Source organism: Gopherus flavomarginatus, chromosome 2 (assembly GCF_025201925.1).
Source record: "Gopherus flavomarginatus isolate rGopFla2 chromosome 2, rGopFla2.mat.asm, whole genome shotgun sequence".
Lineage (NCBI taxonomy): Eukaryota > Metazoa > Chordata > Testudines > Testudinidae > Gopherus > Gopherus flavomarginatus.
In genome coordinates, this window is record NC_066618.1 from 177,107,054 (window position 1) to 177,134,321 (window position 27,268).

Consider the following 27,268-nt stretch of genomic DNA (forward strand, 5'->3'; position numbering starts at 1 on the left):
GACCCCTTTACCATAGTATCTGAGCACCTGAGAATTTGGCCTCATTCAATTAGGGCAAACTTCAGACCCTTACTGGTGTTCATAAACTCACATGTTGAAGCTCTACTTTGGGGAAGGGAGGGACTAAAGGCTTGATTCAAAGACAGTTAAACTCACTGGAAAGTATCAGAGGGGTAGCCGTGTTAGTCTGGATCTGTAAAAGCAGCAAAGAATCCTGTGGCACCTTATAGACTAACAGACGTTTTGGAGCATGAGCGTTCGTGGGTGAATACCCACTGGATCAGACATTAATCAGCCCTTACTGTGCCTTATTTGAGCTGATCTTTATATGGTGAAACTGCTGGTCTAACTTGACCTTGTATGTAGAGCTGGGCAGGAAACATATTTCCTAGCCTGTGAAAAATTCTGAGATTTCAGAAAAACTGTCTGAGTCTCCCACATCCAAGGTGAATGCCTTAATCAATGGGCTTTGATTATTCTAAGGTGCATGGGTGGGTTTTTCTCTCTCTCCAGTTGTGACCAGAGAGTCCATCTGTGATGCTTTGTCCAGTGAAAGCTTCTTCTAAACTGATATGGTCCCATAAAATTTTTGGGGTTTGACAAATCAGTATTTTCTGATAAAAAATGGTTTTGACAAAAAATTCTTGACCAACTCTACTTATAAGTAATACATGTTTTTTTGGATAATTTAAAAAAATCTGAAAACTGATGCTGAAATTATAAGAATGGCCATACTGGGTCAGACCAGTAGTTCATCTAGCTTAGTATCCTGTCTTCTGACAGTGGCTAATGTCAGGTGCCCCAGAGGGAATGAACAGAACAGGTAATCATAAAGTGATCCATTCCCTGACTTCCAGTCTCAGCTTCTAGTAAAACGGAGGCTAGGGACACTCAGAGCATGGGGGTTCCATCTTTGACCATCTTGACTAATAGCCTATCCTTCCTGATGGACCTATCCTCTGTGAATTTATCAAGTTCTTTTTTGAACTCTGTTATAGTTTTGACCTTCACAACATCCCCTGGCAATGAGTTCCACAGGTTAACTGTGCAATGTGTGAAGAAGTACTTCCTTTTGTTTGTCTAAAACCTGCTGCCTATTAATTTCATTGAGTGACCCCTGTTTCTTGTGAAGGGGTAAGTAAAACTTCCTTATTCACTTTCTCCACATCAGTCAAGATTTTATAGACCTCTGTCATATCCCCTCAAGCTGAAAAGTCCCGGTCTTTTTAATCTCTCCTCATACTGAAACTGTTCCATACCCTTAATCATTTCTGTTGCCCTTTTCCGTACCTTTCCCAATTCTAATATCTCTTTTGATATGAGGAAATCAAATCTGCACGCAGTATTCAAGATATGGGCACACCATGGATTTATATAGAGGCAACATGATATTTTCTGTCTTATTATCTATCGCTTTCCTAATGATTTCTAACATTCTGCTATCTTTTTAGACTGCCACTGCACATTGAGTAGATATTTTCAGAGAACTATCTACAATGATTCCAAGATCTCTTTTTTTGAGTGATACAGCTACTTTAGACCCAATCATTTTGTATGTCTAGTTGGGATTATGTTTTCCAATGTACATTACTTTGCATTTCTCAACACTGAATTTCATCTGCCATTTTGTTTCCCCTTCACCCTGTTTAGTGAGATCCCTTTAACTCAGGGGTCGACAACCTTTCAGAAGTGGTGTGCCGAGTCTTAATTTATTCACTCTAATTTAAAGTTTAGCGTGCCAATAATGCATTTTAATGTTTTTAGCAGGTTTCTTTCTATAAGTCTATAATATATAACTAAACTATTGTTGTATATAAGGTAAATAAGGTTTTTAAAATGTTTAAGAAGCTTCATTTAAAATTAAATTAAAATGCAGAGCCTCCTGGACCAGTGACCAGGACCTGGGCAGTGTGAGTGCCACTGAAAATCAGCTTGCGTGCCGCCTTCGGCACGCGTGCCATAGGTTGCCTACCCCTGCTTTAACTCTTCGCAGTCTGCTTTCGACTTAGCTATCTTGAGTAATTTTGTATCATCTGCCAATTTTGCTACCTCACTGTTTACCCCTTTTTTCCAGATCATTTATGAATATGTTGAACAGCACTAGTTACAGTACAGACCCCTGGGAACCCCACTATTTACCTCTCTCCACTGTGAAAATTGACAATTTATTCCTACCCTGTGTTTCCTATCTTTTAACCAGTAACTGATCCATGAGAGGACTTCCCTCTTATCCCATGACTGCTTATTTTGCTTAAGAGCCTTGTTGTTGGGTGAGATTTAGCCTCTGCTATGCTGGAGGTCAAACTAGATTAACATAATCCAGCCTTAAAAATCTATGAAAAGTAGTAAATTCACATTGATCTAGAATGGCATTGAATAAAGTTAATAGAATTTTTATTAAGACACAACCACTGGAATGGAATTCACTACTTTGATGAATTAAATATCTATTTCATTTCTACAATCTACAAAGTGTTTGGTTAGTAGCCATAGCAATTTACAGGTGTTAAATTAGTCACAAAGGGGCTTCCCAGTTCCCTGATGCAACAGAAACATTTTGAAAACTACAATGAAAAAACTTTAAAAATTCAATATAAAGACTATAAAGTTGAAAAGCATGGTAAGTGCAACCAAGATCTATGTGCCTTTGACATTTCATAAAATGAAACTTAATAGTGTGCAATACAATTTGCTGCTTCAACGAAAAGGCTTGTTTCAATATTTTCATTCAATGTAAAATGTTTTGGGATAGTAATGGTAATAAATGTTGTAAATGCAATGACCAATTATTGCTGAGCAAATAAAAGATATTTTAATAAAAAATGCATTCATCTTGGAACTTCAACCTGCCTCTTCTGTACTATATGGCAGATACTTTAACCACTAGACGACAAAGAATTGGATTAACAAGAATGGGAATTTCAAGGAGTAAAATTAGCCCCAGGAAAGATCTTCTCTTATTGCATGAATGCAATAAAGACATGAGAAGACTTATGTGGAAAAATGTAATAAAATTTTGACTATAAAGGCTACAGAGTTCAAAGTCTGTTCCCAAGTTTGTACTCAAATCTAGGTGTGTGCAAAACCTCATGCAAATTGGACTTAATTTACTTTGTGTTTTGCTTCTTCAGTAATAAAAAGTGAGATTAATAATTTCCCTTCATCTGTAAAAAGCTCTAAATAGAATGATTAGGTCTTGGCAAAACCATAAAAGGGATACAGTCCAAATACTCAAATGTTTGATGATAAGAAGCCAACACCCCAGATTTCTAATAAATTTTGGCCTTCTACAGTCATAACTCTGTCAGTTTCCCATAAAAGCTTGTCTCTCTCACCAACAGAAGTTGATCCAATAAAAGATATTACCTCACCTACATTGTCTCTCTAGTTTGCCATAGGCTATTTACCTTTATCCTCTCATAGCTATTCCAATATTCCTATAGCAGACTGCACAAATGGTCCCTCAAACCCTAGTGCCTTCTTTCTACACCTAACAAGCATATGAGAGACTTTCACTTTAAATTACTTCTATTTTATCTGAAGGAAATTGGAAGAAAATCCAAGTCTCCAGGAGACAGATCACATCATGTGTCTCCTCTGCAACAGTTAGCAGCCAGAGCTGGGTGAGAAATTGTTTTCTCATCCCAGGATTAAATTCAATTTTTTGAAAAGTTTTTCCATCTCAAATCAGGACAAAGTAAAAATCTCAAAAATGTTCATGAACCTAGAAATCAAAGAGAATTTCAATTTGGATCAACTGAAACACTGTGTTGAAATGTTTTGTTTTTGGTCATTGCAAAATGTTTCATTGTTTTTTGGATCATTTTTAATGTTTGGTTAAAACTTTAACTCAGCCTAAATTTCTCAATGAAGTCATTTTGAACCAGGAAAGCATTTTTTTTTTCATTTTAAAAAGTCCTAATGAATGTTTCAACAATTTTAAAACTTTTTTCAACATTTTTGAGTTGAGAAATTCATTAAACTGACCCATTTCCAAGACTAGTTTCGGTGTTGACAAATCCACATATTTGCATGTGGAAAACACCTACAGCAGTGGGGCTCTTTTGACAAGACAACTCTGAGAAGAAAAAGGTTTCTGCTAAACTGCTCTTAAGCATGTAAAAAAGTAGTACATGGAAAACAAAGGCAGAACAGTTTCAAGTTACATCCACCACAAACTATGATTAACTGTATTTATATGCTGGTAATTTATATATTGTACAGTATTGCTTTTCCTATTGTAATAACAACGTTCAAACATCATCACTTGGACTGAATCTGATTCTGCAGAGCTAACGTCATGAGCCTATACCACTTAAGGAAAGCAGGAGAAGTACCTCCTCTAGCTGGTAGCTGTAGTGGACTAATCCCCTCTGTTGACCAATCACTAGACAGGGAGACACTCTACACAGTGAACAATGGATTACTCTGTTATACACCTCCAGCCAACATTCTGTAGAGAATAGTATATGTATACCTCCTGCTACTAACATAGAGGGACAGGTTCATCCAAGTTTGCACAGGGAAGAGTGATTTACAGACTGGCCTCTCCATGGAAGATTCACTTCTTTTGCGGTCTTCTGCTATATAGGAGCTTTTAGGTTATGACTACACAGCCTACTGGTTAAAACTCCTGCAGAGATGTACTGAATCATCTCATTGTCACTTGCCCTGACTACACCTCTTACTGGCCAGTGCTGTCCACTTTTAGCACTGCAGTCATTCCCTACTGATCAGAGGGTGCATTGTGACTAAGTCACCTCCTGAAGGATTTTCCACCTCAGGGGACCTGCGTGTAAATTTATGCCAGTATAAGCAGAATTTAGCTGACTGAATGGAAATTATATATATAATGGATGACAGTAACAGAACATTATTTCACAGTCCAATCCTGAAGTCCTTCCTCAGGTGTACTTCTCAGTGAAATTTTGCTCATGGAAACAATTCAATATAAGGCCTTTTGTCCTTAGTAGTTTACATAAGAACAGAAGAATCATAACTCAGGACAACGTGAAGCCGCTAATGTACAGGATAGATTTGTTATTGTATGCAAAAACTCTTATTCACCTCTTATATTAATCTGCTGTTTGCCTGCACTGTTTCAATGCAAACCATGGTGGTCCATTAGAGTTTAGCCTATATCCCAAATTGCTTTGGAAAGGTAGTCACATTAACTTCAGAATCTGCAGTGTTGGGGGTGCCAGCTTTGTCAATGACTCAGACAGTGATTAAACACAGAAGTATTTTTTCCTAGTTTATGAAATGTAAAGATATTTGTTTTGATTCCATCACTGTCACCTCATTAGGCACCAGGCAAGTTAGGTTATACACTGAATCAGTTTTGCACTAGGTTTTGTTTACTTTTCAAAAATTAACATGGTAATTCTCTGTAATAAAATTCATGGTTTACATAGATATCAAAAGCCATCGTCCATTATTCTACTTAATGTTACAGCTTTAGAATGTGCACTAACTGCTCTGTTTATATAGCAGTTGGATGGAGCACTTAGACCACTGTGTGTCACATCCCAGATTCGCTCCATTTTGAGAAACAGCATGGAATGCCAAAATTAAAAGACCTTTCCATTTAAAATTTCTCCCTTCTCACAGAAAGGTGAAACTGAAGAATTATTTCCCTAAACTCTCTCTTTCCTCATGCATTGGCTACAAAAGCCAATCTTAGTAAAAAGATAAGTGTTTCCTGCTGTAAAATCTGTAGAACTTATGAGGATTCATTATTCAGAGTTAGGTTGGTTAGGTTTCTTTCCTTAAAATTCAGCACGTAGCAGCCTAGAGTAAATGATATACATAGATAAGAGGCCTTTTTTGGAGGTAGGTAGGTCACTATATATTTTATACTTCAAGGCTAGTTCCTGGCCACCAGTACAGGTCCTCTTGTTGCTCAATGCAAATGGGCCATAAAGCTGATCTAACCAGGCAATTTGGGATTCATCCAGCATAGAGGCTGTATCAGGGTGTTTCTGGAGGCATGGTCACAAAGCTGCTGTACTCTGGCAACCCTTCAGCTGGCGTAGTTGCTCCTTAGGGATCATTACCAGTCACAGAGTTTAGAGCAGCCTTTTTGAGGCTCCTCTAACTTAGGCCTGGTCTGCACCTAAAATTTAAGTCAACCTAGCTACATTAATCAGGGGAGTGAAAAATTCTTTCCCCTGAAAGACATAGTAAAGCAACCTAGGACTCATTGTAGACACCGCTAGATCATTGGAAGAATTCTTCCATTGACCTAGCTACCTCTTCCTGAGGGAATGGATTTACTACAGTGATGAAAAACTCCCTTCCCATGCTGTAGTGTCTACACTGCAGCTGTGCCACTGTAGAGCTTGTAGATATACGTACCCCTACACTGGGAGTCAAGCCAGCCCCTGGGTGGTGATTAGACACTTTTTGCTCTTCCCATACCCTCATCTGGTCCTGCACAAAACACAGCTCAGGCAGACCTGAGGACTGGAGGTAAGATTAATTGATCTACCTACATACTGATCCTTATCCTCATCTGAGTTAAACCAAAGTAGAACAGGAGTAACTCTACTGAAGACAATGGAGTTACACAGGTGTAAGTGAGAGAAGAACAAGGTCCACTAACTTCTGGGTGCAGAAAGCCTGTTCATAGTAGTTAGAGCAGGAAAAATCTGGTAAGGAAACTAGATTTTTGGACAGACCAAACAATGTTATCATTGGCAAGTAACTGATCTCTCGCAATGACATTGTAGGAGATGACATGATTCCATAAGGCCAAGGCAGCTTTCAAATTCAGGGTTTAATCTCCTGTTTCTCCAAATTACTTTATCATGACCCACAAATCTATCTTCAGGTTTCATGGGAGGACCCACACACCAACTGGCAGCCTGCTGACAATTGTTTACCTAAGACCCATGAAACCAGGGCCCAGTGTGAGGCTCTGCCCCTGAGATCCGATTGGTGGAGTCCCAGAGCAGCTGATTGGCCCACTGGCCCTACTTAAGCCAGCAGCAGAACAGGAAGCTGTCAGAACACGTAGGTTCCATCCTGTCTCGACTGGGTGCCTTGTTCCTTCTACTCCTGCTCCCTCAACTTCATTTCCTGGCATCCCAACCGGGCATGACTCCTGGGATCTAACTTGTGGTTCTGATCTCCAATTTGTCATGCTTCTGATCCCTGGTATCCTGGCCCACCCAACTCTTGAATCTTATTTCATGACTGTGGACCCTGGCTCCTCCTACTAGGTCTGGCTTCCTATGACCCAGGCATGACAGCTTGTTTGGACCACAATAACCCTGAAGGGCCAAGCCCAGAGTGAGAAGGATGGACTCAGCAGCAGCACCACCACAGCCATCGGACAGAAGCATGGGACTTGCCCAAATGGGCTTCCCACCTCCAGGTGGAGGCCAAGTTGAGCAGCTGACCTTGGACAACCAGCAGCTGCAGGAGCAAGCAAGACAGCTCAATGCCAAGAATACCACTCTGAACACAGTGCACAAAGACTTGCCCCAAACAGGGGCCTGCGTTACCCTTTGCCCAAATGGTTCAATGAGAACTGCAAGCGGTTCTGGGATTTCATGACCCAATGCTGCCTTCTGCTTCTGATGCATCCCTGGACCTATGCCTCTGACTGGACCAAGGTGGTCTTGGTAATCAGGCTGCTGAGAGATGTGTTAGACTGTGTCTCCCACTGCTGGAGGGCCATAGCCTGGTGCTGTCGAACTGGGATGCCTTTCTCCAATCAATGTCAGCCATCTTTGATGACCCACACCAAGTTGACATGTGCTTCTATTAAGGTGAACCTGGACACCCCATCTTGGCCCTGGGAGGCCATTTTCATGGAACTACCAGAATCCAGTAGTTTGACCATGTTGACAGTGGTAGATCGCTTTTCTAAGATGGCTTACTTTATCCTCCATGGAGGAATCCGCCTGGCTCTGGATAAACAACATAGGCCATCTTCATGGCCTCCCTGATCATGTGACTTCGATCTGGGGGCCTCAGTTTACAGCCTGCTTCTGGCATAAGGCCTTACTTTTCTTAGGAGTCCACACATACCTGTCACCTGTCCACCATCCTCAGTCAAACAGCCAAATGGAAAGAATCATCCAGCTCCTCGAACAATACTCTCAATGCTACATCAGCTATCACCAGGATGACTGATCTTCATTATTACCCTGTGCAGAGTTCTCACACAATAATGTAGACTTTGCATGCACAGCCCCTTCTTTATCAATTATGGGTACCACACCCAATTTCACCTGCATCTACCCATGTACTCCCTCCAACCCATCTGCCTTGGACCTAGTACAACACATCTATCACATTTAAGAGAATGTAAAGGGACACTTCGGGAAAAAAAACAAAAACAAAGAAGGACTACAAAACGCACATGGACGAGCAATGACTGCATGACCTCGTACTCCATAGAACGAAAGGTATGGCTTTCAACACACACTTCTGCAAGGACAGACCCTCTTGGAAACTAGATTACCAGTTCCTTGGCCCATGTCGGATTTGGTGACAAATCTACCTGGTCACCTTTTGAGCTCCATCTCCCTCAATCCCTTGGAGTCCACCCCATATTCCGCATCGCACTTATAATACCATACACCAAGAACAAATTTCCCCTTAGCGGCAAAATATAGAGTCAGGAGAAATATTTTGTTCACAAAGTCCTTGACTCTAAATTCAAGCAGGGCAAATTGTGATACCTGAGTGACTAGGAAGATTACAGCCTGGAGGAATGCACTTGGGAGCCAGCTGAAACATTCATGCTCCTGTCCTGGTTTCTGCCTTCCAGAGCACACCCCTAGGGTGGGAAGGGGATGATGCTATGACCGTGAGGTCTCGATCCCAGGTCCACAGGAGCAGCCATGCTGACAGTTACCCAGGAAGCCCAGCCCCAGTATGAGGCTTTGAGGTCTGATCGGTGAAGTCCCAGAGTGGCTGATTGATTAAACCAGCAACAGGAAGAAGAAAACTGTCTGAATAACTGGGCTCCATCCTGCTCCCACTGCCACACCCCTGGCTTGATTTGCTGGCATTCCAACCCAGAGTGACTCCTGACATCTGATTCGTGGGTCTGATCTCCAGTTTGTTTCCTGCCTCTGACTCCCTGGTATCTTGACCTGGCCTGACTCTGCTTCCTGACTCGTTCTGATCTGCTTTTGACCTCCTGATGTTCTGACCCAACCAATTTATGACTCCTGTCTCATTACTGCAGACTCTGGTTCTGACTACTCAGTCTGGCTGCCCATGACCTGGCTGTGACAATTTAGCCTCATGAGACAGAAGATGATTTGTGCTGCATGTAACCTCTGATCCTATCTGGAGTTTCCCACTAGGACAGGCCTGCACAACTCGTAAAGCAGCGAGGGCCATATTACTCCAAAGAAAACAGCTGAGGGCCAAACCCCCACAGCCCTGTGGACCCCCACCCCAGCGCTGCCAAGCCACCCCGAAACACAACCCCCCCCAGCGCCTCCCAGACCCCCTGAAATACTCCCCCTCCCCAGCACCGCCCGCCCTGCGGAAACAAACCCTCCTTCCCCAGCACTGCCCCACCAAAACAGTGGTATTGAACCTTGATAATATGTTACAGTGAGCCTCTAAGGTAGCATAATTAAGGTAAAAGAAAAATGTCTTTTTGCTAGAAGTAGAATAAGATCTTCCCCCAACTTTGTAATCAATTGCCCTGTTGAATGAATGAGGTGTGACTGAGGAAGGCGTGGAAGACAGGCACCTCCAGACAGCTGCAACCCTTGGAGAGGGGATGGGAGCCAGATCAGATCAGTAGAACAGGTCAGCCACTGACTCCTCGCTCGCCTGCTCAGCCCCTCACCGAACTGCCTCACCTACTCAGCCTCTGCTTCTGCCACTGCCCGCCCACCCACTCGCCTCCTCAGCCCCCTCCGCAGTCGTCTCCTCACCCCCTGCCACTTTCCACCCACCTCTTCAGCCCCTCTGCCTCACACACTGCTTCCCTACTCACCCCCCATGGGCTGCACAGTGAGCCCATGCAGGCTGCATGCGGCCCCCGGGCAACATGTTGTGCAGACCTGCACTAGGATATTTCATCTTCGTATTCAATTGGCACTAGAGTATCAGACTATAGAAGATATAATCCAGTTTATAGAGTCTTCACAGGATGAGGGGGGACTCTGTAGTGTAAGCAGAGCAAAGTGTAGCTTAAGCTTCTGTCTCCATTTCTTTTTGTTCCTCTTTTATTGCTATCTGTCTGTTAGCCCAAGAAAATAAAAATAGGTGTATGGTTTATCTGTGTCTGCTCTTAATTTGCTTTTTAACATAAGTTGATAGGAAAAGAAAGATCCCATGGGCCAGATCCCAAGTAATTTTAGCAAATGGAAAATCCACAGGGGAACAGAATCTATTGTAAATCCAGAGCAGCTACAATAAAGTAAGTGGGATTGGAATTTGGCCCATCATATGCATATTGTGCATACATGACTTCTAAACAATTAAATGTATCTTGTTAATAATACTTTGCTTCTTCCTTCTGAGAAGCAGCACCTTCCTTCTAAAGTTCTCAAACATTTTACAGACCCTAATTTAACTTACAGCATCACTGTGAGTTGGGGAAGTATTATACTAACTTTACAAATAGTGAAACTGAGTCACAGAGATGGTAACTGATGTACCTAATACAACACAGCAAGTTTTCTAGTGAAGGTGGGCCTTTCACTAAAAGTTGAAGAAATTTTTCACTGAGATGGTTGAAAAATGGGGCAATTTAAAAAAATTAAAACAGCAAAAGTTTATTGAGCTTATCAAGAAGTAGGCCAGCTCTACTTTCTAGAGGCCTTGAAGGACACTTTCCATTAGAGATGGTGCTCTTTGGAGGTGCTTCTCAGTTCAGATTACACTGATTACGCTGTAGTTGATTTTAAGTGACAAATTCATCAGAAAAGGCCTCTTTATAACAAAAAAAAAATGGGTCAGATCTTGCCACTCTGAGGGCTGGTCTACACCTAAAACATAAATCGACCTAGTTACATTCTTAGGGCTGTGGAAAATTTTCACAACTTATATGATGCAAATAGGTTGACCTATCCCACTGTAGATGCAGTGAGGTAGACAGAAGAATTCTTCTCTCAACCTAGCTGCCAGCTCTTGGAGAGGTGGATTACCTAAATTAGCAGAAAACCCCCTACCATCAATGTGCTGCTGTAACTGCTGTAGTGTAGACTTACCCTTACTCACATTGTCAACAAGTTGTCCCATTGACATCAATGTGGTACTCAGCCTGAATAAGAGTGGTAGAATCTAGTCTTATATGATTGATTCATCTTACCACAGTAAATCAAAGTATTATAACAAACTGAACCAAACTGGTTTATCATCCACTTAAACTTCAGTCAGCAGTAATTCTTTTTTACTATTTTTTTAAAAGATTAGTCAGATGAATGGGATATATCCAGCTGCCATGTGAGCGCAGAGGGCCTGATTTGCAAGACACACAGCACCTTGAACTTCATTTGGTTTTAGTGGGAGCTGAGGTGTTCGTCACTTCTTATTAGTGCACAGTATGTTATACGGCTTGGCCCAAGGTTCCTGGGGCCTGTATAAACCAGCTATCATGCAAGGGACAAAACCAAGAGGCAAACACAGTAGCTAATAGGAAAAATTCTCTAGCATACGAGACCAATTTTCAGATAAACATAGAAATAATCAAAATGAACTCAGCACTCATCCTCCAAATGTAAAATACTAAAATACAATAGTTCCCTACCATACTTTTCTAAAGAGGCAGACTGCCAGGGCTAGTATAAAGTGGACAAACCTGACTTCTTTAAAAGAGAAATCATGTGACTATTGCCCATAACAACTCTGAACTCTGAAATCATTAATCCACCAAACTTTATGCTCCTGTCAGACAATTCTTTTATCCCATGAAGTGGCGTCTCAGGTCACATAGCCACAAGGGCGGCTCCAGACCCAGCACGCCAAGTGCATGCTTGGGGCGGCAAGCCGCGGGTGGCGCTCTGCCAGTCGCTACGAGGGTGGCAGGCAGGTTGCCTTTGGCGGCATGCCTGTGGAGGGTCCGCTGGTCCTGCGGCTTCGGGCTTTGGACCTCCCACAGGCACATCTGCGGGAGGTCCGCTGAAGCCGCAGGACCAGCGGACCCTCCACAGGCAAATCGCCAAAGGCAGCCTGCCTGCCGTGCTTGGGGTGGCAAAATACCTAGAGCCACCCTTGCATAGCTACTCCATCCAGCATTATGTCCTGCCTTCAGATATAACACGCAGTTTAGATTTTAATCTAAATCTCAATTAAGTCAGTGGAAAGATTCTGATTGACTTTTAAAGATGTTGGATCAGGCCGTCAGGGAGGCAGAGCTGTCCTTTGAGTATGGCAAATTGGGGCAACTGCTCCGGGCCCCGCACTTCAGCGTGCATGTGTCATGCAGGAAGCGCTAGGCCAGTCCAGTGGGGGTGGGGTTAGGAGTGCCTGGGGGCCGAGGGAGCGGGATTAGGGTTTCGGGGGCAGGAGGGGCAGGCTGGCCTGGAGGGTTAGCATTGTATTTCCTTTTCTTGCTTGGCATTGCAGGGCTTGTGCTCAGTCTCTGACAGTGGCAGCAGTGACCCTAGCCAACCCTGCTCTGCCCCTCCCTGCCCGGCTCCCAGCATTGCCTGCCACCACACAGCGTCCAGCATCCTAGTGCTGCTGGAACACACCGGAGCCAGGCTGACCCTATCCATTGCCCTCCCACCCCAGACCCCTACCCTCTTCTGGGACCTCCAAGCACCAGGGGCTCCCTCACCCCTAGCACAGGTGCCACCCTGTGACTCTTCATCATCCCGCCCCACCCCCTAGCACTGGTGTCCCCTCTCCACACCAGATTTCACCTCTATAAAAATGTTAAGGGAGGCCCATACAGGCTGATTTGTCCCAGGCCTTGCACAGCCCTAGGGACAGGCCCACAGGGAGGATACTGTTCAAGTATTTTAAATGAGCAAAGGCCAGATTCTGCCAACCATAGTCACATCGGGTAACACTTTACTCAGCAAATAGGAATCTGACCCTATGTGAACATATCCTGTAGAAGCATATAGTTAAATCATACAAGTGCCATTTTTAGGATTTAATAATAAACAATGTAGTAGATAGACTAGGGTAATGAACTGATCCTGGGCTATGCAGTGGCCAAAAACTGCCCACGGATGGATGATCTGACAGTTAACAATTAAATATTATTATTAACATTAAGATTATCACATATTCAGGACAAATGTTAAGAAGTAAACTACATTCAGGAAATCAACAAATTGTGGAATGAGTTACCACAGAGGTTTCCAAAATGTGGTCTGTGGAGAACTGGTTGTCTGTGGAGAGCTTGCAGTTGTTCTGCAGATAGCCAGCAGGAAACCATGGGCACTGGTGCCTTATTTCCAGCTGCTAAATTTCATTTCAGTTACAGATACATTCCTAACCTTACTTCTCACGTAGGCAATTTCTGTACCTAGCACAGTGGTGTTAATGCAACTTCTGTTGGCTGTGGAGGAGGGTGATTCCATTGCGTATGGGAGTGGAGGTAGTTGCAAAATCATCATCCTGTGAAGAAGGTGCACGCTATGAAAAAGTCTGAGAACCCCAGCTTTACCAGGAAAATGATAGAGGTGGAAATATTTGGGATATTATTTAAGAAACACACATAGGACCCTCTCCTATTCGGAGGGCCAATTCCAAGGAAACAATGCCCAGCCAAAGTATTAGGTTGTGTTTTGGCTATCCCCGCAGAGGGACGACAGCTGGAAGGAACTTTTCACCCTAGCTCTGAATAGCTTTTCTTTGGTCTATGTTATCCAATGGCTGAAGTTGCCCGTCACTGCTCTAATGTGCACCCATTACAATTCCATTTTCAGAGGTACTTTCCTTGCATTAGGTCTAATCCAAAGCCTATAGGAGTTTATAGAAAGGCTTTCATTGAGATCAGTGGCTCTGGGTCAGAATCATTGTGCATATAAAACAGTAACTCTAAGGACTAGAGGATCAGACCCTCGTCTCCATGTGGGAGGCTAATGATGGTGTCAGGGGAGAATGATGATAGAAACGAGAATGAGTTTAGATAGCCAGAATGGCTTTAATTCATTTTCCACCACCCCCTCCCAAAATCTTAGAACTTTTATGGAAAACACATTTGTAATGTATTCAATTGCATCTATGCAGGGAAGAATAAGATTGGCATAAAGGTAAACAACTGGCAAATTATTCATAACTCAAAATCTGCCCAATGGCTTTTCTTTCCAAAACTTTAGAAATTAGAGACTGTGCACCAGATGTTATAAAAGAAATTACTAATTTAACTGCTAAACTGCTAAAAGGTTCTCTCTAGTAATATTTTCTTGCTGAAAATGCCTGTGTCCTGTTAAATGTTTATTGAATACTATAATTATATTACATTTGCTGTTAAACAATATTGACGTTTATGAATAAAAAAAGGTTGAGGGTTTTTTGGGTTTTTTTTAAGTCAGGCAAGATGTAAAGTGAACATCTGGTAGTAACCTTATGTGTGGTATTGGGGGGGAGAAGAGCTTTCTTCCCATTTTTTTTCTTTTTTTTGAGGTGTGCTTTTTTTAAACCATGTAGCCTTTGTAATAGAAAGTATGATTAAGCACTAGACTTTCTCACTATCAGTGAAATGTTTAAAGACAAGCCACCAGCAAATCCTCAGCGAGCTGGTGAAGCAAGGATATATTTAACTATGAAACAGCTATTTTTTGAGCAATAACCCAGTGTTTGGCTTGGAGGATGCTTGTTAGAGTTGATTAATCATTATATTAAAAATAGAAAAAATAAACATCTTTGGAGAGCATGAAACAGGTTTTAAAAGAAATCGGTAATTCCATTTTTACAAAGAGTGCAACAATAACACAAAGGAATTTCACTTTTAGCGACACAAGTGCATTAGTTAATGGCACAGAAGTGGCTGAACAGTGCAAAACTAATATCACTGCCAGCAATTGATTGAGTTTCCTTTTGCCATTCAATGCTTGTAAAGCATTTTGCAATTGTTTGTGGTACAGTTTTTCATATCCTCTTCCTCCCCTAGCCTAGACCTTTTGTTGATTTGCTGTAAAGAGGCACAGTGGGTTTGTGTGGGCTGTTGGCTGACTGCCCCAGTAAGTCACTTTTTTTTTTCTCCTTTTCCCATTGGGTAATGAAAGAGGACAGGATGGCAGGTATTTGGCTCTCTTTCCAGACTTGGGCATTATCCATAACCCAGAGATTTTGATTTGTGTTGGAGACTGGAGCAGGGAATGCATATCGTACTGTACCATTTAGTTGGGATTTTAAAACAATTTTTCTTCTATAGGATTTCTCTGTCGTGAAATAGATTTAATCAAGAGAATCAGTCAATTATAATACGTGACATTTAAAAGATCTTTTACTTATAACTTGACTCTTTTTAAATTGTAACACTGTTCAGAAAGTAATTTCTGCCTGGGAATGTTGTCAAAAACCAAAAGCTTCTTTCTCTATATGTGGGGCTGAATCCGGGTTGCTTTATCCCCATACAAGAAGTCCCGTTGATGCCATTGCAACTCCAGATGGCCCTCAATTCAACAAAGTATTTAAGCACATGCCTAACTTGAAGCATACAGGTAATCTCACTGACTAAAATTAAGCATATGCTGAAGTACCCTATTGAATCAGGGTCCATATGAGTCAGGCGAATAGGGTTTTGCCAACATTAACTATTAAAAATTTGGAAAAGCCCCCTTCTTCTGGCTAGTTTGCTTTTAAAAAAAATAAAAATAGAATAAAAACAGCTTGTTTAAAATTATTTTAAATCTGATCTATTTTTCTTTTAAAATTTATTTCTTTGGAATCCAAATAGAATGTCCAAAGACTCTATTATGATATAATACATCTACCAGAATGAGGAAAATACTAGCTGAGGCAGAACATTGCTAAGAAAAGAGTCCTAGTAACAGTCTTTCAAATTATTATTATTAATAAAATTATATATTAGCCTAATAAATGGTCATATGTGTGTTTACCCCACACTTTGTAATTCTGGGGAATGCTTAATTCATGACTCCTGATGCAGGTGTCTGTAAAATTGAATTTTCCTTTCATGAGACATTTTGACACTTCAAAAATAATATTCTAATCCAAATCAGGACAAAATAAAATACTGAAATTTTTCATGAAATGAAAAAATATGAAAATAAAAAAATGTTGAAATCGATTTTTTAAAAATTCAATCACAATGCAATGCTTTGACCTATCAAATGAATCTTTTTCATTTAGATTCTCCCAATTAGAAAATTTTAATAAAATGTAGTTGAAAGCTACATTTCCCCCATGAAAAATGTCACTTTAGACAAAACTATATTTTCCAACAGGAATATATTTTGGTTAAAAAAATGAATTAGCTCTAGCTCCTACAACAGAGTAAAATTAGGCATTGAAAAATATATGTAGTTGTTCAGCTTGATTCTCATTTACCCTGGTGTAAATCATCAGTAACTCCACTGAAACCAATGGATTTACCCCTGTGTAAAATCAGTCTAAAATCACATAATCTATCTGGGATGCTGAACACTGCACCCATGTCTGTGTTCACACACATGGACACTGCCCATGATACCAAACATCTACAAGAATACCATCAACATAGATCACCATTTCAAAAATGAATGAATCATTCATAATTTTCAATAATTTTTTATAATTTTCATAGTATTCCATGAGAATGACAGTCAGGCTCACTTTTCTGTTGTATTGCCAGTTCAGACTACTTTAGTTTTTATTTTAAAGTGATAAATATAAAATCTCATCTAACTCTGTCTCCTTTAAGACAATGGAAAGACGTCATAGATTCATAGATTCATAGATTCTAGGGTCAGAAGGGACCAATGTGATCATCTAGTCTGACCCCCTGCACAAAGCAGGCCACAGAACCCTACCCATCCACTTCTATAACAAACCCCTAACCTATGCCTGAGTTATTGAAGTCTTCAAATTGTGGTTTGAAGACCTCAAGCTGCAGAGAATCCACCAGCAAGTGACCCATGCCCCACGCTGCAGGGGAAGGCGAAAAACCTCCAGGGCCTCTGCCAATCTGCCCTGGAGGAAAATTCCTTCCCGACCCCAAATATGGCGATCAGCTAAACCCTGAGTATGTGGGCAAGACTCACCAGCCAGCACTCATAAAAGAATTCTCTGCAGTAACTCAGATCCCATCCCATCCAACATCCCATCACCAACCACTGGGCATACCTATCTGGCGATAATCAAAGATCAATTGCCAAAATTAGGCTCTCCCATCATACCATCCCTTCCATAAACTTATCAAGCTTAATCTTAAAGCCAGATATGTCTTTTGCCCCCACTACTCCCCTTGGAAGGCTGTTCCAGAACTTCACTCCTCTAATGGTTAGAAACCTTCATCTAATTTCAAGTCTAAACTTCCTAGTGTCCAGTTTATACCCATTTGTTCTTGTATCTACATTGGTACTAAGCTTAAATAATTCCTCTCCCTCCTTAATATTAATCCCTCTGATATATTTATAAAGAGCAAGCATATCCCCCCTCAGCCTTCTTTTGGCTAGACTAAACAAGCCAAACTCATAGACTCATAGACTCATAGACTCATAGGTCAGAAGGGACCAATCTGATCATCTAGTCTGACCTCCTGCACAAGGCAGGCCACAGAACCCCACCCATCCAATTTTATAACAACCCCTATCCCAGGACCGAGTTATTGAAATCCTCAAAAATGGTTTGAAGACCTCAAGCTGCAGAGACACCACCAGCAAGCGACCCGTGCCCCACGCTGCAGGGGAAGGCGAAAAACCTCCAGGGCACCTGCCAATCCGCCCTGGAGGAAAATTCCTTCCCGACCCCAAATATGGCGATCAGCTAAACTCTGAGCATGTGGGCAAGAGTCACCAGCCAGCACCCAAGAAGGAATTCTCCGCAGCAACTCAGTACCCATCGCATGCAACATCTCCCCGCAGACCATTGAGCAGACCTGTCTGGTGGTAATTGAAGATCAATTGCTCAAATTAACGATCTTATCATAACATCCCCTCCATATACTTATCAAGCTTTGTCTTAAAGCCAGAAAAGTCTTTTGCCCCTACTACTTCCCTCGGAAGGCTATTCCAGAACTTCACTCCCCTAATGGTCAGAAACCTTCGTCTAATTTCAAGTCTAAATTTCCTAATATCCAGTTTATACCCATTCGTCCTCGTGGCTACATTAGTACTAAACTTAAATAATTCCTCTCCCTCCCTAACGTTAACCCCCTTGATATATTTATATAGGGCGAGCATATCCCCCCTCAGCCTTCTTTTGGCCAGGCTAAACAAGCCAAGCTCTTTAAGTCTCCTTTCATAAGGCAGTTTTTCCATTCCTCGGATCATCCTCGTAGCCCGTCTCTGAACCTGTTCCAGTTTGAATTCATCCTTCTTGAACATGGGACACCAGAACTGCACACAGTATTCCAGATGAGGTCTCACCAACGCCGTATACAACGGTACTAACACATCCTTATCCTTGCAGGAAATACCCCGCCTGATGCATCCCAAGATCGCATTTGCTTTTTTAACAGCCGTATCACATTGGCGACTCATAGTCATCCTGCTATCAACCAGTACCCCAAGGTCCTTCTCTTCCTCCGTCGCTTCCAACTGATGCGCCCCCAACGTATATCCAAAATTCTTATTATTAATTCCTAAATGCATGACCTTGCACTTTTCACTATTGTATTTCATCCTATTTCTATTACTCCAGTTTACAAGGTGGTTCAGATCTTCCTGAATAGTATCCCTGTCCTTCTCTGTGTCAGCAATACCCCCCAGCTTTGTGTCATCTGCAAACTTTATTAGCACATTTCCGCTTTTTGTGCCAAGGTCAGTAATAAAAAGGTTAAATAAGATTGGTCCCAGAACCGATCCTTGAGGAACTCCACTAGTAACCTCCTTCCAGCCTGACAGTTCACCCTTCAGTACGACCCGTTGTAGTCTCCCCTTTAACCAGTTCCTTATCCACCTTTCAATTCTCATATTGATCCCCATCTTTTCCAATTTGATTAATAATTCCGCATGTCAAATGCCTTACTGAAATCGAGGTAAATTAGGTCTACCGCATTTCCTTTGTCTAAATAGTCTGCCACCTTCTCAAAGAAGGAGATCAGGTTGGTTTGGCACAATCTACCTTTAGTAAAACCATGTTGTACTTTGTCCCAATTACCATTGACCTCAATGTCCTTAACTACTTTCTCCTTCAAAATTTTTTCCAAGACCTTACATACTACAGATGTCAAACTAACAGGCCTATAGTTACTCTTTCTCCCTTTCTTAAAAAGAGGAACTACGTTAGCAATTCTCCAGTCGTACGGTACAACCCCTAAGTTTACTGATTCATTAAAAATTCTCGCTAACGGGCTTGCAATTTCATGTGCCAGTTCCTTTAATATTCTCAGATGAAGATTGTCCAGGCCCTTCGATTTTGTCCCATTAAGCTGTTCAAGTATGGCTTCTACCTCAGATGTGGTAATATCCACCTCCATATCCTCATTCCCGTTTGTCATCCTTCCATGACCCCTAAGCTCCCCATTAGCCTTATTAAAGACTGAGGCAAAGTACTTATTTAGATATTGGGCCATGCCTAGGTTATCCTTAACCTCCTTTCCATCCTCAGTGTGTAGCGGTCCCACTTCTTCTTTCTTCGTTTTCTTCTTATTTATATGGCTATAGAACCTTTTACTATTGGTTTTAATTCCCTTTGCAAGGTTCAACTCTACTTGGCTTTTAGCCTTTCTCACTTTATCCCTACATGTTCTGACCTCACTAAGGGTACGTCTACACTACAGCATAATTTCGAATTAACTTAAACCAGTTTTATTAAACCGGTATTATAAAGTCGATTTTACGCGTCCACACTAGGCACATTAATTTGGCGGTGTGCGTCCATGGTCCGAGGCTAGCATCGATTTCCAGAGCGTTGCACTGTGGGTAGCTATCCCGTAGCTATCCCATAGTTCCCGCAGTCTTCCTTGACCCTTGGAATTCTGGGTTAAGACCCCACTGCCTGATGGGGCAAGAAATCATTGTCGCGGGTGGTTCTAGGTACAGCCTCACCCCTCCCTTCCTGAAAGCAGCAGACAGCCATTTCGCGCCTTTTTTCCTGGGTGAACTAAGCAAACGCCATAGCACAGCAAGCATGGACCCTGCTCAGCTCAATAGCGCAATTGTGGACGTTGTAAACACCTCATGCATTCTCATGCTGTCTATGGTGAACCATGAACTGCAAACGCAGGAGAGGACGAGGCAGCTACGGCAGCGCGGCGACGAGAGTGATGAGGACATGGACACTGATTTCTCCTTAACCCTGGGCCCCTGCGCTTTGGAGCTCCTGCTGGTAATGGGGGAGGTTCTACCCATTGAACGCCAATTTTGGGCCCGGGAAACAAGCACAGACTGGTGGGACTGCATAGTTTTGCAGGTGTGGGACGATTCGCAGTGGCTGAGAAACTTTCGCATGTGTAAGAGCACTTTCTTTGAACTTTGTGACTTGCTTTCCCCTGCCCTGAAACGCCATAATACCAGGATGAGAGCAGCCCTCACAGTGGAGAAATGAGTGGCAATAGCCCTCTGGAAGCATGCAACGCCAGACAGCTACCGGTCAGTCGGGAATCAATTTGGAGTGGGAAAATCTACTGTGGGGGCTGCTGTGTTGCAAGTAGCCAAAGCAATCATTAAGCTGCTGCTACGAAAGGTTGTGACTCTGGGAAACGTGCAGGTCATAGTGGATGGCTTTGCTGCAATGAGATTCCCTAACTGTGGGGGGGCGATAGATGGAACCCATATCCCTATCTTGGCACTGGAGCACCAGGGCACCCAGTACATAAACCGCAAGGGGTACTTTTCTATGGTGCTGCAAGCACTGGTGGATCACAAGGGACGTTTCACCAACATCCACGTGGGATGGCCAGGAAGGATTCATGACGCTCGCGTCTTCAGAAGCACTGTTCTGTTTAAACGGCTGCAGCAAGGGACTTACTTCCCAGACCAGAAAATAACAGTTGGGGATGTTGAAATGCCTGTCGTTATCCTGGGGGACCCAGCCTACCCCTTGATGCCATGGCTCATGAAGCCATACACAGGCAGCCTGGACAGTGGTCAGGAGCTGTTCAACTACAGGCTGAGCCAGTGCGGAATGGTGGTAGAATGTGCATTTGGCCATTTAAAGGCTCGCTGGAGAACGTTACTCACTCGCTCAGACCTCAGCCAAACCAATGTCCCCTTTGTTATTGCCGCTTGCTGTGTGCTCCACAATCTCTGTGAAAGTAAGGGGGAGACCTTTATGGCGGGGTGGGAGGCTGAGGCAAATCACCTGGCCGCTGATTACGCGCAGCCAGACACCAGGGCAATTAGAAGAGCACACCAGGAAGCGGTGCGCATCAGAGAAGCCTTGAAAACGAGTTTCATCACGGGCCAGGGTACGGTGTGACTGCTGTGTTTGTTTCCCCTTCATGAACCTCCCCCCTTTATTGACTCCTCCTGCAAGCAACCCACCCTCCTCCTTCCATTACAGCTTGCTTATTGAAATAAAGTTACTATCGTTTAAAAAGCATGTATTCTTTATTAAAAGTCATTCCCTGTAAGCAACCCACCCTCCCCCTTCGTTTAAAAAGCATGTATTCCTGATAAAAAGTCATTCCCTGTAAGCAACCCACCCTCCCCCTTCGTTTAAAAAGCATGTAATTATAAAAAGAGTAAGAGAAATAACAAGGTATCCCGGGAGTGGTTTGGGAGGAGGATAGGAGGGAAGGAAAAGGCCATTAAGCACATTTCAATGTAATGACAGCCTTTTGGTTGGACTGTCCACGGGGGTGGAGTGGGCGGGTGCAGAAAGCCTTCCCCCACGCGTTCTTACACGTCTGGGTATGGAAGATATGGAACATGGTGAGTACTGAGGGTGGTTAAACATGGGCTGGAGCGGCACTCTGTGACCCCGCTGCTCCTCCTGAAGATTCACCAGACGTCGGAGGATGTCAGTTTGATCACGCAGCAACTCCAGCGTTGCATCCCGCCACCGCAGATCTTCCTGCCTACACCTCTGATCTACCTGCCGCCACCTCTCATCTCGAGCGTCCCTCCTATCCTCACGTTCACTGGCATCTTTCCTGTACTTTGCTACCACGTTCTTCCACTCCCCCAGATGAGCTCTTTCATTGCGGGTTACTGCCATGATTTCTGTGAACATTTCATCTCGTGTCCTCTTCTTCCTCCGCCTTATCTGAGCTAGCCTTCGGGATGCAGTAGGGAGGCTTGAAAAATTTGCAGCTGCATGAGTGGGGGAAAATAGTGATAGAATGATTATAAAAGATACATTTCACAGAACAATGGCTATACTCTTTCACAGTGAACAACACTATTCACCTTACATAGCACATGTGATTTCACTACAAGGTCGCATTTGGATTCTTTTAGCATTGAGTGCCTGTGGCTGTGGTGTAACAGATCAACACAGACGCAGGTCCGGGCATCACAATTCAGCTTCCATGCGGTCATGGTAAGGCATACAGCTTCTCCCCCTGTGCTGCTTCTTTTACGGGGAGCAGCAGACGCAAAACCCTAACCCTAACACTGGAATTGCTTTACCCCTCCCCCCCACCGCATGGCTGGTATAATGGCAGATCACTGCTAATCACCCCCCGCCTTTCTCCTCCCACCCCCCCCCCCACCACGTGGCTGGTAGCTGGGAAGATTCCTGCTGGCCAAACGCTAAAAAGCTCAGCGCCATTAACCCCCCTCCCCTCCCCCGGCTTGGCTACCTGCAAGGAAGGATTTCTTTTAAGCAATAGGCAAACAGCCCAGTAGGAATGGCCATCTCTGTCCCCTTAATAAAATTCCTTAATTTCAACCAGGTTACCATGAACGATATCACTCTGCTGAGGATAACACAGCGAGATAAAGAACGGATGCTTCTTGAATGCCTGCAATCACCGGGACCTTACGCAGCTAGGCTTTGTCATGCAATGATACCCGATTACTTGCTACATGCATGATGTGGTAAAGTGTCCTACCATGGTGGACGGAACAAGGCTGCCTTGCCCAGAAACCTTCTGCAAAGGCTTTTGGAGTACCTCCAGGAGCGCTTCATAGAGATGTCCCTGGAGGATTTCCGCTCCATCCCCAGACATGTTAACAGACTTTTCCAGTAACTTTAATGCCAGCTAATGCATGCAAGCCCTCATGGCAAATCAATCATTAAAAAACGCTTGCTTTAAAACTATGTTTTATATTTACAAAGGTACACTCACCAGAGGTCGCTTCCATGGCTTCACTCTCTGGGCTAGTGGCTTGGGAGGGCTGGGAGGGTAATTCCGTCTGGGTCACAAAAAGCTCCTGGCTGTTGGGGAGAATGGAGTGCTGTGTGCTTTCAGCAAGCTCTTCTTCCTCTTCCTCCTCCTCATCTTCCCCCTCCGCTGAATCCTCATCCATGGGTGAGATTATAACCCCCACCTTGGAATCCATGGACAAGGGGGGGGCTGCAGCTCAGCGTAGAAGCGGCATGTTTTTGGCCCTGATCCGGATCTGCCATTTGCTGCTTTGGTTTTCTGGTAGGCTTGTCTGAGCTCCTTCACTTTCACTCTGCACTGCACTGAGTCCCTGGTGTGGCCTCTCTCCCTCATGGTATTGGAAATTTTTTCAAAAGTTTTTTCATTTCGTCTTTTGGAACGGAGTTCTGTTAGCACTGAATCCTCTCCCCATATAGCAATAAGATCCAGTACCTCTCGTGCGGTCCATGCTGGAGCTCTTTTTCTATTCTCAGGAGACTGCATTGTTACCTGTGCTGATGAGAGCTCCACGTTGGCCAAACAGGAAATGCAATTCAAAAGTTTGCGGGGCTTTTCCTGTATACCTGGCCAGTGCATTAGAGTTCAGTTACCTGTCCAGAGCGGCCAGTGGTGCACTGTGGGATACCGACCGGAGGCCAATAACTTCGATTTGCGGCCACACGAACCCTAAATCGATATGTTAATATCGATTTTAGCGTTACGCCTCTCGTTTTCTAGGAGTACAGAAATCGATTTAAAGAGCCCTTTAAATCGATTTAAAGCGCATGATAGTGTGGACGGGTACAGCGTTAAATCGATTTAATGCTGTTAAAATCGATTTAACTGCGTAGTGTGGACCAGGCCTAAGATAGCTTTCCTTGCTAATCCCACCCTTCTTCCACTCCTTGTAGGCTTTCTGCTTTTTCTTAATCACCTCCCTGAGATGCTTGCTCATCCAGCTTGGTCTACAACTCCTGCCTATGGTTTTTTTCCCCTTTCTTGGGATGCAGGCTTCCGATAGTTTCTGCAGCTGCGACTTAAAGTAATTCCAGGCCTCTTCCACATTTAGATCCACAAGTTCTTCAGTCCAATCCACTTCCCTAACTAATTTCCTTAATTCTTTAAAGTTAGCCCTTTTGAAATCAAAAACCCTAGTCCCAGATCTATTTTTGTTTATCCTTCCATCTAGTTTGAACTGAATTAGCTCATGATCACTCGAACCAAGGTTGTCCCCTACAACCATTTCTTCTATGAGGTCCTCACTGCTCACCAAAACCAAATCTAAAATGGCATCCCCTCTTGTCGGTTCTTCAACTACTTGGTGAAGGAATCCATCAGCTATCGCATCCAGAAAAATCTGAGCCCTACTATTCTTGCTAGCACTTGTCCTCCAGTCTATATCTGGGAAGTTAAAGTCTCCCATGATCACACATTTCGCATTAGTGTTTACTTCCTTGAAAACATTAAAGAGGTCTCTATCCATATCCAAATCAGATCCCGGCGGTCTGTAGCACATCCCAAGCAGTATCTCAGGGGAGGCTCTGGTAGCTTTCTTTCCCAGTGTGATTTTTGCCCAGACAGACTCTGTCTTGTCCATTCCATCACTTCTTATTTCTTTACAGTTAACCTCCTCATTGACGTACAATGCTACTCCACCACCTTTGCCTTTATTTCTATCTTTCCTAAACAGCACATAGCCTTCAATACCTGTACTCCAGTCATGACTACTATTCCACCATGTTTCCGTTATCCCTATAATATCCGGTTTCACTTCCTGCACCAGTAGCTCTAGTTCCTCCATTTTGTTCCCTAGGCTCCTCGCATTAGTGTACAGACATCTTAATTTTTGCCGTTTGGCTTCACTCACATTCTGTACCCTGTTAGGCACAGACATTCTACCACCAACATCACCTGTTAGTTTGTTATCTACACTACCCTTCCTCCTTATGCCAATTCTTCTGGCCATGGCTGTATCCCTTCTTACTTTGTTTACTTCCCTCTCAAGGTTAAATTCCGGCGTAGAGATCTCCCGAACATCTCCCAACCATCTCCCCCAAATTTCTAGTTTAAAGCTCTCTTAATCAGGTTGGCGAGCCTCCATCCTAGAAGTCTATTTCCCTCCTTGCTCAGGTGAAGTCCATCCCGAGAGAGCAGTCTTCTGTCCGTAAATGCTTCCCAATGGCCGTACATCCCAAAGCCCTCCTTATAGCACCTGAGCCATCTGTCGATCGCCATAATCTTGTCACACCTTTGTCGCCCTTCTCTAGGAACCGGCAGAATCCCACTGAAGATCACCTGAGCCTCGATTTCCTTAAGCGTCTTCCCCAGTCTGGCATAGTCTCCCTTGATACATTCCAGAGAGTATCTAGCCGTATCATTCATTCCCACATGAAGGACAATCAACGGATTCTTCCCCGCTCCTGCTAGTATCCTTTTCAGCCTCATGTCCACATCCTGTATCTTAGCACCCGGCATACAGCACACCCTTCTGTTCTCCCGATCAGCTCTAGTCACAGGCCTGTCTATTCTTCTCAGTAAGGAGTCTCCAATCACATAGACCTGCCTTTTCCTGGTGACAGTGCGCTTCTCCGGTCTATCTCCCGCACCCACCGGCTGCAAGTCCTCTTGATTCCTATTCCCCCTCGCAATCCTCCTGGGGCTCATACTTGGTGTTACCTCCATTGACTCCTCCCCTCCTCTTGCAGGACTATCAGCTCTTCTCTTTTTCCTTGCCCTCTCTCCTTCAGCGACCACCTGCTGTGCCCCTTCTTTATTTTCCAACTCTGCAAACCTGTTCCTGAGTTCTATTTCTCCTTCACTGGCCCGTCTTTTCCTCTGCCTGGTTCTCTTAGTCACATGCTTCCACCGTCCACTTTCCTCCCCCAGCAGTCTCTCCTCTGAATTCTTTGGTCCTGCTTCCATCTGCACATCTGAGCTTATCCCTTCAGCCCCCTCGTGTCTGTGCTCCATTGTCTGCTCAAACCCCTTTCTGAACTCAACCAGAGTTTCCACCTGCATCTCCAGTCCTCAGATCTTCTCTTCCATCAGCTCTATCAGGCGGCACTTCATGCAGACAAAGCTCTTTTCAGGCACCCCCTCCAGGATCATGTACATGCCGCAGCTTCCACATCCAGTCATCCTCATTGTGTCTTTCACTGCTGCCTCTGTATCAGTCATGGCCTTCACACCTGACGCCTGGTAGTCAACCCGGCACCAGACCACCACCCTATCCCTTGACTTTCTTGTCGGTTCCTCTGTCTTAGTTTCCCCTGCTCCTCCAACAGAACTCCCACTGAAACTCCCCTGTTTACAGCTCTGTTTGCTGGCTCCTGTGCTGCTGCAGCTGTCTGTGCTGCTGCCTGACTGGCTAGCTACTTATATAGGACCCATAATCAGGTAAGCCCCACCCCCTAATCAGGGCTCTGCTGCTCTCCCAGCACACTACCCCTAGCAGCCTCCACACACACACACACACACTACACAAACCTGCTCCTCCAACAGAACTCCCACTAAAACTCCCCTGTTTACAGCTCTGTTTGCTGGCTCCTGTGCTGCTGCAGCTGTCCATTGATTTCAATAGGGGAGTTAAATCAGGCCTTTAGTGCTTCTGAAAAGTGTCACACATTCAGTACAGAATATTTAAGAGCCTCTATTTATCCACAGAACAGCTACGCCACATAGTCCTGCAATAAGCTCTTCACAAGGACAGGGATTTGCCTGTAGAGAGTTCATTACAGGATCTGGGCCATAATCTGGCCCTTACAATTCCTTTGTTTCTACTGTGGTTACTAATAAGAAGGCCAAGTGGTCCCAATTGCAAAGGTGGCATCAGGATATCTTCAGTAGCAATGGAATGAGAAGATTTTGCTGTTTCCCAATCTGTCCTCCGTTAACAACAGATTTAAGCACTGGGAGTTAATTCAAACATGTACATGTGGGTTTGTTCCTAAAGGAACAAGAGACATT